Below are 8,610 nucleotides of genomic sequence, written 5' to 3' on the forward strand. Positions count from 1 at the left end.
GAAATGATATTGTGCCTACTGTGTCTCCTAGAAGTTTCTACCTTGAGATGCAGCTCCAAAGCCGGTGCTTTGTTTTGTTAAATTATTTATTAGAATCCTCTGGATTCTACTTAGGAACAAGTTCAGGGAAACTTGATGGTCCATGATTGTGGGCCTGGACAAGGAGTCCCATTTTTTCTTTCAGAAATGATCAAGCCATAGACAACAGGAACTTATATATATTTTTTTGGCTGCCCTGAGCAGCTTGTGCAATCTTAGTTCCCTGACCAGGAATTGAACCTGGGCCCTCAGCAGTGAAAGTGCCGAGTCCTAACCACTGGACTTCCAGGAAATTCCCCAAAGTCAGTATACTTAACCCTATAGGTGTATCATGGGCCCTGTTGGCACTCTAGAGGCAAACTGATCAAGTTAGGGATCTCTTTCAGAATGATTTTTTTTAATGCAAAGAGATAAAATACACAGATTTACAAGAGAAACCAATCACATTGAGACGTGGCTGTCAAAACAGCTTTGAAAAACAAATGTGTAATATATTACTATGTGTTTTTTATTAGTGTATTAAGTTCAAAAATACATCAAAATATAAACAAATTAAAAATAAATTTATCTGTAAAGATGTATCAGTGGGAAGTCTGTTGTTGCTAGATTGAATAAGGACATTAATCTCTGGAGAGGGCTTTGAAAAGGCTATAGGCATGTCTTGTTGGATAAACAGCTTATGTCAATTTTTTGTTATTGTTACAGACATTGAGACTGCTGATTCATAAATGTAAATCCTTGTAGAGCTTCTTTACAAGACAAGAATAGTTTCTGTTGAGGAACACCTGAAATCTCCAAGGGTTTTTGAATTAAACTCCAACTGGAGTCTTTTTTTTTTTTTTTTTTTAACCTAAGACTAATGAATTCCCCTTTGGCTAGCTCATCATCTTAATATACTTCATAGCAAAAAGAAAAAAGAGTAAGAGTTCATGGTTCAATTTTGATGTCATCAATATAAAATAACGGGTAGAACTTTCTGAACTGTTTCCAGATGTTTGCAAATTTGTCTTTTCAAAGAAACTGACAGAGACTTTTGCATCTCATCTTCCTGAGATAAAGCATCCACTCCAGCAGTGACAGCAAGATTTCCAAGAGTATCCATTTAGGCGACAATAGAATTTATGCACTCTGTTCAAAAGGCCTTGCTGCCTTACAGAGGGTGAAGAATTCTTATTTAAACTGTCTAGTTTTGCAAACATTTAAGAACTAATTCCTCATATTGATCAACAAACAATTGTAGGTGGCTAATCTTGTAAAGCAGCATAACTGTCTGGGATACGGGTCTAGGACTACATTATTTGTTTGATGAAAGTATAGAGTTGACCAATAGCTGGCCAGCAACACTACACAGTATCTCTAAACATGAAGACTGTGGTCCATGTGATCTTTCTAATTCAGAAATAACAATGAATAGTGATATTTTGCAAATCTGCAATAGCTATAGATATGAAAATATCTGTAGATTTTCTTAATAATTAAGTCACAAGAGAAATAACACCACTGTGGTTTGTCATCTACATTCATAGTTGAAGGGCAATTAGAATTAGATATATTAAGGGCATCTGAACTGAACTGAAGGGCATATTTTTTTCCTCTCCAAGTTCATAGTCTCCCTCAAATTCTGATTTCAATCCATAGAACTCCTGTTCTAAAGGTAAACCTGAAATTTCCGGTTTACTTCTGAAATTCCAAAGGAAAAATAGTAAATGTAAACCTCCAAGGATCAGTTCAGTTCAATCGCTCAGTATGTCCGACTCTTTGTGACCCCGTGGACTGCAGCACGCCAGGCTTCCCTGTCCATCACCAGCTCCCAGAGCTTACTCAAACTCATGTCCACTGAGTTGGTGATGCCATCCAACCATCTCATCCTCTGTTGTCTCCTTCTCCTCCCACCTTCAATCATTCCCAGCACCAGGGTCTTTTCTAAAGAGTCAGTTATTTTCATCAGGTGGCCAAAGTATTGGAGTTTCAGCTTCAGCATCAGTCCTTCCAATGAATATTCAGGACTGATCTCCTTTAGGATGGACTGGTTGGATCTCCTTGCAGTCCAAGGGACTCTCAAGAATCTTCTCCAACACCATAGTTCAAAAGCATCAATTCTTTGGCGCTCAGCTTTCTTTATAGTCCAACTCTCACATCCATACATGACCACTGGAAAAACCATAGCTTTGACTAGATGGACCTTTGTTGGCAAGGTAATGTCTCTGCTTTTTAATATGATGTCTAGGTTGGTCATAGCTTTTCTTCTAAGGAGCAAGTGTCTTTTAATTTCATGACTGCAGTCACCATCTACAGTGATTTTAGAGCCCAAAAATAAAGTCTGTCACTGTTTCCGTTGCTTCCCCATCGATTTCCCATGAAGTGATGGGACCAGATGCCATGATCGTAGTTTTCTGAATGTTCAGTTTTAAGCCAACTTTTTCACTCTCCTCATAAAATCTCATTGTTCAAAACACCTTTGGTGGGGAGCTGGGGGAAGTGTATTAATAATTACACCAGAACAAAAGTCTCCAGACAAGATTGTCCTGTTGTTCAGTAGCTAAGTCGTGTCAACTCTTTGCAACCCCATGGACCACAGCCCACCAGGCTTCCCTGTCCTTCACCATCTCCCAGAATTTGCTCAAATTCATATGCATTGAGTCATTGATGCCATCCAACCATCTAATCCTCTGTCACCCCCTACTCTTCTTGCCTTCAATCTTTCCCAGTATCAGTGTCTTTTCCAATGAGTCAGCTCTTCACATCAAGTGGCCAAAGTATTGGAGCATCAGGCAAACCAAAATATTTGGCTATGCTACCCAAAATAGAAAGGAGATTACATGGAAAATATACATTGCAGAAATCAAAAGTGGCTTTATTTTTACAGAGATTCAATTCTCCCCTTTTACAAAGAATCACAGAATCTGAGGGAATTAGTGATTTCAATCCATTAATAGATTAAGCTTTTTGCTTATATCTTACCAGATATAATAAGCCATAGCCATCAATAATATAATTTACTTGTGTATGTGAAGATGATCTAAGCAAAGTTTTTTGACACGACGCAAAATTTGCCTTGGTCTAGAAGGCAATGGCACCCCACTCCAGTACTCTTGCCTGGAAAATCCCATGAATGGAGGAGCCTGGTAGGCTGCAGTCCATGGGGTCGCTAAGAGTTGGACACGACTGAATGACTTCACTTTGACTTTTCACTTTCATGCATTGGAGAAGGAAATGGCAGCCCACTCCAGTGTTCTTGCCTAGAGAATCCCAGGGATGGGGGAGCCTGGTGGTCTGCCATCTATGGGGTTGCACAGAGCTGGACACGACTGAAGCGACTTAGCAGAAGCAGCAGCAACACCCACTTTCTACTAAAAATTTATCCTAATTTGGGAAAATTATCTTAACATGCATGTCTAAATGACTAAAGTATTTAAAAGATGATCTTTTTAGTCAATTATTGTGTCATTGCCTGTTGTAATCCATGAGCTTATGATACTTTATAGGCTTCCCTGGTGGCTCAGATGATAAAGAATCTGCCTGCAATGCAGCAGACCTAGGTTTGATCCCTGGGTTGGAAAGATCCCCTGGAGAAGGGAATGGCAACCCCCACCAGTATTCTTGCCTAGAGAATTCCAAGGACAGAGGAGCCTGGCGAGCTACAGTCCATGAGGTCCCAAAGAGTCCAACACGACTTAGTGGCTAACACTTTCTCTTTCACTATGGTACTTTATTAGCTCCTTGTAATATACAAGAAAAAGAGAATAGGCACCAACATGGTTGACCATTTGCCTGTCACTCGGTACTCAAGGGCTTGAGTGAGCAAGGTTATTGGAGATTCTGAACTTGACGTTTTCCCTGTACGCTCACCAGGCTGTAGAGTCCTACTGCCCTAGAGACACAGATGCAGGGGAGAGTTTGCAATCTCCACAAGTCTTGCCAAGAGTCAAAGGAAGATATTTTTTCAGAAAAAAATCTCAAAAGTGGAAGTCACAGGTTTTTCTTTGTAGAGGCACAAAATTGATTGAAGGAGAGAAACTGGGAATGAAAATGAGAAAGCACTCCTTTTTGGAGGTCTACATGTACCAGTATTTAAGATATCACCTCATTTAGTTGTAAGCCTGTAAAAGTACCGTTATTCCTGTTTTACAGTTGAGGAATTTATTAACAGAAGGACTAATTAACTTTTTGGAGGTCACAAAGCTAGAAAGTGCCACAGTTAAGTTTTGAACCTTAAACTTGATCTTTCAGTCCAGAGCACTCTCTGCTCCTCACTGATACCTCAGCTCAGTTTGAGAGATCAAGGACACCACCATAACTGTGATCCCTTCTTGCCCCTGGAATGTTAAGTCCACCCTCTTCTGAATCCAAGATCTAAGGATGGAAAGGAGAGAGGTAGGAAGGCCTGAGTCCCTGGGAGAAGAAATTCAGGTCCTTTAGGGATATGGGTCACGAAAGTGTTTCTTAGAAGAATAAAGTTGATATTAAGGTTAAGTCTCTTCTGTTACAAATGTTGTTGGGCTATAAGAACAAGAAGTTTTTTTCCAATCTCAAGGAAGATTTTTCACAGCCCAGTGCAATTGTCAGTATCACACAACACACTCATTGGGCTTTCAACCAAGTCAATTATGACTTGTATTCATCATAATGCCAATACAGATTCATTGCAACATGTGTGGAAAACATGGCTTGAAATATTGTTTCATCAATCTTTTTCCCTGTCTATTGTCCATCCCATAATTTTAGGCCTGAGCTATGTAACTGGAGCTGTTTCTGATTAGCAAAATTAGCCTCCACTCCCCTTCGTGTTAACATGTAACACACTTGAAGATAAGACTGATTGCCCTCTTTGAGTAAAGAGCTTTCAACAGAAATCATGGTTAATTGAAAAAGTTTCCCTTGAAATACAAAATACAAGGAGGGGAAACCCAGAAACAATAATGAAAAGTTATCAGAAATTTAAAATTTTATCTTGAAAGGCAGCTTAAATTTAAGAGCAATTTTACTCATAGTTGTATTCATCTCCTATATTTTTCTGTCAAGGTACTCCACAAATGTAAATAAGATTATGAAATTTTAAAAAATGAAGATGAGACTTCATTCATTCAATGATTTTTTTTTTTTTTAGCACCAACAGTTTTTCACACATCAACAATATGTTAGGCATTGAAAATACACAAGTGAGCAAAACAGACACAGTACCTGCCCTCATGGAGATCACAGACTAGTAAGAAATACAAAACTGTTTTTAAAGTACTCAGAGGATTAAAGAATCCTTAATTCTCTGGCAGTCGAAGACTATGCAGACAGAGTCAGGGTGTGCAAAAGAGCAAGAGATTTTAAGTCAAATGACTCAAGTTCTTGCCTCAATTCTACCACTATCTCCAAGAACACATTACTTCAAACTCTTTGATAGAAATAATAGAAACCAGATCATATCATTTTAGGCAAAAACCAGTTTATTATAAACATATGTAGCATGAGTGATATTTCTGAACATGTTAATATTACCAGTTTTTCTCAAAACTTCTATTTCCTCTCTACCCACTCCCGAGTTTCCAAGTTTCTGTGATGAGTAATAAAGATAAGGAGAGGAAAGAACAGGAGGGGGAAGAAGGGAGTGAGAACAATGAGACATAAATCCACACATGCTGAAATGTTACAGAGATTTTTGGTTGTTATGTGAGTAACAAGTAACAAGGCCTATTTCAAAATAGGCCTGAGGAGCCAGGAATCAGGTGAAAGTGGTTTTTTAAAAAGATGTTCTTATAAAAAGCATTGTGAATTGCCCACAAGAGACCCAAGACAAGATTGGAATTCAAGTTACTTTTTTGCATTCTATGTCATGATTCTTGCCAACGCTGGGTCAAGCAGGAGTCCTGCTTCCACCAGAGTTCTGTTCCATGCGTCCTCTACATCACTCAAGCGATACATCCCAATAAATGTGACAAATATCTTCTCTAGTCCATTCAGATTCTGCTCCAAGCTCTGTCTCAGACGCAATCTATCTCAGGGACCTGAGGCAGATGAACAGCCTGAATCAGAGCCCACGAAAGTTCTCCAGCCTCCCTTCACCCCTCTCCCCTTACTTTAACCCTCCTCTTCCTGCTTCACTATTTATGATAGAAGAACTGCACCCCAGATCCCCAAGGGACAGACAATTTGATTTTTGGTCACCTTTCCAAACCATCTTAGAAGGATCTCCGACTGAGCCAGTTGGAGTCAGATGGCCACTCCTGATCCAAACACTATGGGAAGGGCTCTTACTTCTGAGTCTTCCGATCTCTAGAACAAGTTGTTGGTTTTGTCCCCTCTGTGTTTTTATTTGCTTGGCTATAAGATGAAAATAATTTTAATTCTCCAGTTTTAGCACAGACTGCTGTATTTTTTTTAATTTAAACCTTTTATTTATGTTTAAAGACTTTTTAAAAAATGTGAACCATTTTTGAAGTCTTATTGACTTTGTTACAATATTGCTTCTGTTGTTTTATGTTCTGGTTTTTTGGCCAAGAGGCATGTGGAATCTTAGCTCCCCAACCAGGAATTGAATGCATCCCCTGCACTGGAAGGCAAGTTTTAAACACTGGACTGCCAGGGAAGTCCCACTATTACTGTGATTTTTAAATGAGCAAATATAGATTAAAGTGACCATCTGTGGGGTCGCACAGAGTCGGACACAACTGAAGCGACTTAGCAGCAGCAGCAGCAGCAGCAGTAGTAACTGTAAAGTTCTCTTTAAATAGAACTTTAAAATTGTTATTTATATTAAAATATTTGAAAGCAATGTGTATAATCACAAGTAATACTGTACTGATGCCAGTTCTGCACCTGTTCTCAAGCAATCCTTTTGACTTAAGGGTAAATGTGTCTGCTTCCATGTTCAGATGACAGGATCCCCACTCAATCGTGTATATGCATATTCAGTCACTCGGTCCTGTCTGATTCTTTGCGACCCCATGGACTATAGCCTGCCAGACTCCTCTGTCCATGGAATTCTCCAGGCAAGAATATTGGAGTGGGTTGCCATTTCCTTATCCAGGGGATCTTCCCCACCCAGGAATCAAACCAGCAGTACTGATTACTCTTTTGGGATCACAGCCCCCTCAGAGGCAGTGGCAGGAGCTAGGGAACCTCTTCCACAAAAACACTCCCACATTCCTAAATGCAACATTTTGTGTATGATTTCAAGGGCTCCATAAACCCGCCAAAGCCCTATCTCTAGCTAAAGATGCAGGGAGCACCCTCAGAGGCTTAGTAACCTGCTTCTCCCCTCTCCACTTACACGAAAGGGAAGTCACCTTCAATAGACTTCACTGTCACACCTGAATAAGAGCAGGATTTCATCAGAGGGAGAGAGGGGGGGAAAAAACTGCATCCTCTCAAAAGGTTACAAACTCCACTTCTATCTCTCCAAAAATTATTTCCTTTTCAATTTATCAAACAGTAAGCATTCCCCCTTGTGTCCTTATGTAATGAGAATTAATGTATTACTATTTCTGTCCTGTTTATTTTCTTTAGTAGAAATTTTTAATTCTTGAGGTTATCATGAATTAAATAAAATATTATCAGGTTCTATTATAAGACAATAAAATTCTGAAAATAAATCTTATATAACATTTATAATCAGATATATATAGACAAATGAGAGGTCAACATGTCCACTCAATTTGCATTTAAATATGACTTTCTTGTCACTTTTGGCCTCACTATGTCTGCACAGTATTCTAATTAAACTCAAAACTTGATTATTTATTCTATTAATTGTTTGACCCACTAATAAGGTAAGTGGGTAAATCTGATGAGCATAAACATGCAACCTAGATAATCCACTTTGTATAGGTAGATATTCAGCTTGAGGTATGTGGAAATTACCACATCTACCAACAGAGAGCTAAAGGTATTTCAACAGATAAGGACAAACTGTCAAGTCCTATTTGCTATTGATCATCACGCACCATCTAATATACTAAATCAGGTGGACATTTACCTAAGTCATGTGCAACTCTCGCCAGCATCTAGAGTCTCCCAATGAAGATGTAAATTGGGATGACTCCTGAAGTGAATTCACCTGGATAAGGCTTTTGAGCCCCTTAAGTGCCCTATTGCACTCCTTTGCTAAATCATACCCAAGTTTGCTTTCATTAAACCTGAATTAGAAACCTAGTTATGGCATTCACCAGCTACCTGACCTTGAGCAAGTGACTTGGCTTCTCCGCACCAAAATTTTCGTAGCCATAGAGTGGGGATGACTCAAAGGGTTATTGTGGGGACAAGATAAGAAAATGTGTGTACCCCACACAATGCATGACACATAGTAACTATGAAATAAATCGTAAATTGTTAGTGCTAGCCAGTTTGCAAAAATAGGGGCTGAATTTGTCAACTATCCTTCCATGCTGTAGACATTACCCACATTCCAAAGACAGGCGTGGGTAAACTCTAGTCTTATAAAATTAAAAAATTAATATTCCAATTAAAAAGAAGGAACAATGCTGAAAAAAAGTTATTATTTATTTGACATTCACATTGTCCCAGCTTATCTTAGCAATGGGTCTTATGAACCAGAAGCTGATTTTATCATTCAAATATGTC

The 8,610-nt window shown here is 39.0% G+C and overlaps 1 non-coding gene across 1 annotated transcript; it reads right to left on the minus strand.

The window, feature by feature from the left end:
* Positions 1 to 258: 258 nt before the first annotated feature.
* Positions 259 to 331, minus strand: TRNAE-UUC (transfer RNA glutamic acid (anticodon UUC)). The gene has a single exon. It is a non-coding gene; the product is annotated as a tRNA-Glu (tRNA).
* Positions 332 to 8,610: the final 8,279 nt, after the last annotated feature.

This window comes from Bos mutus, chromosome 17 (genome assembly GCF_027580195.1).
Source record: "Bos mutus isolate GX-2022 chromosome 17, NWIPB_WYAK_1.1, whole genome shotgun sequence".
Lineage (NCBI taxonomy): Eukaryota > Metazoa > Chordata > Mammalia > Artiodactyla > Bovidae > Bos > Bos mutus.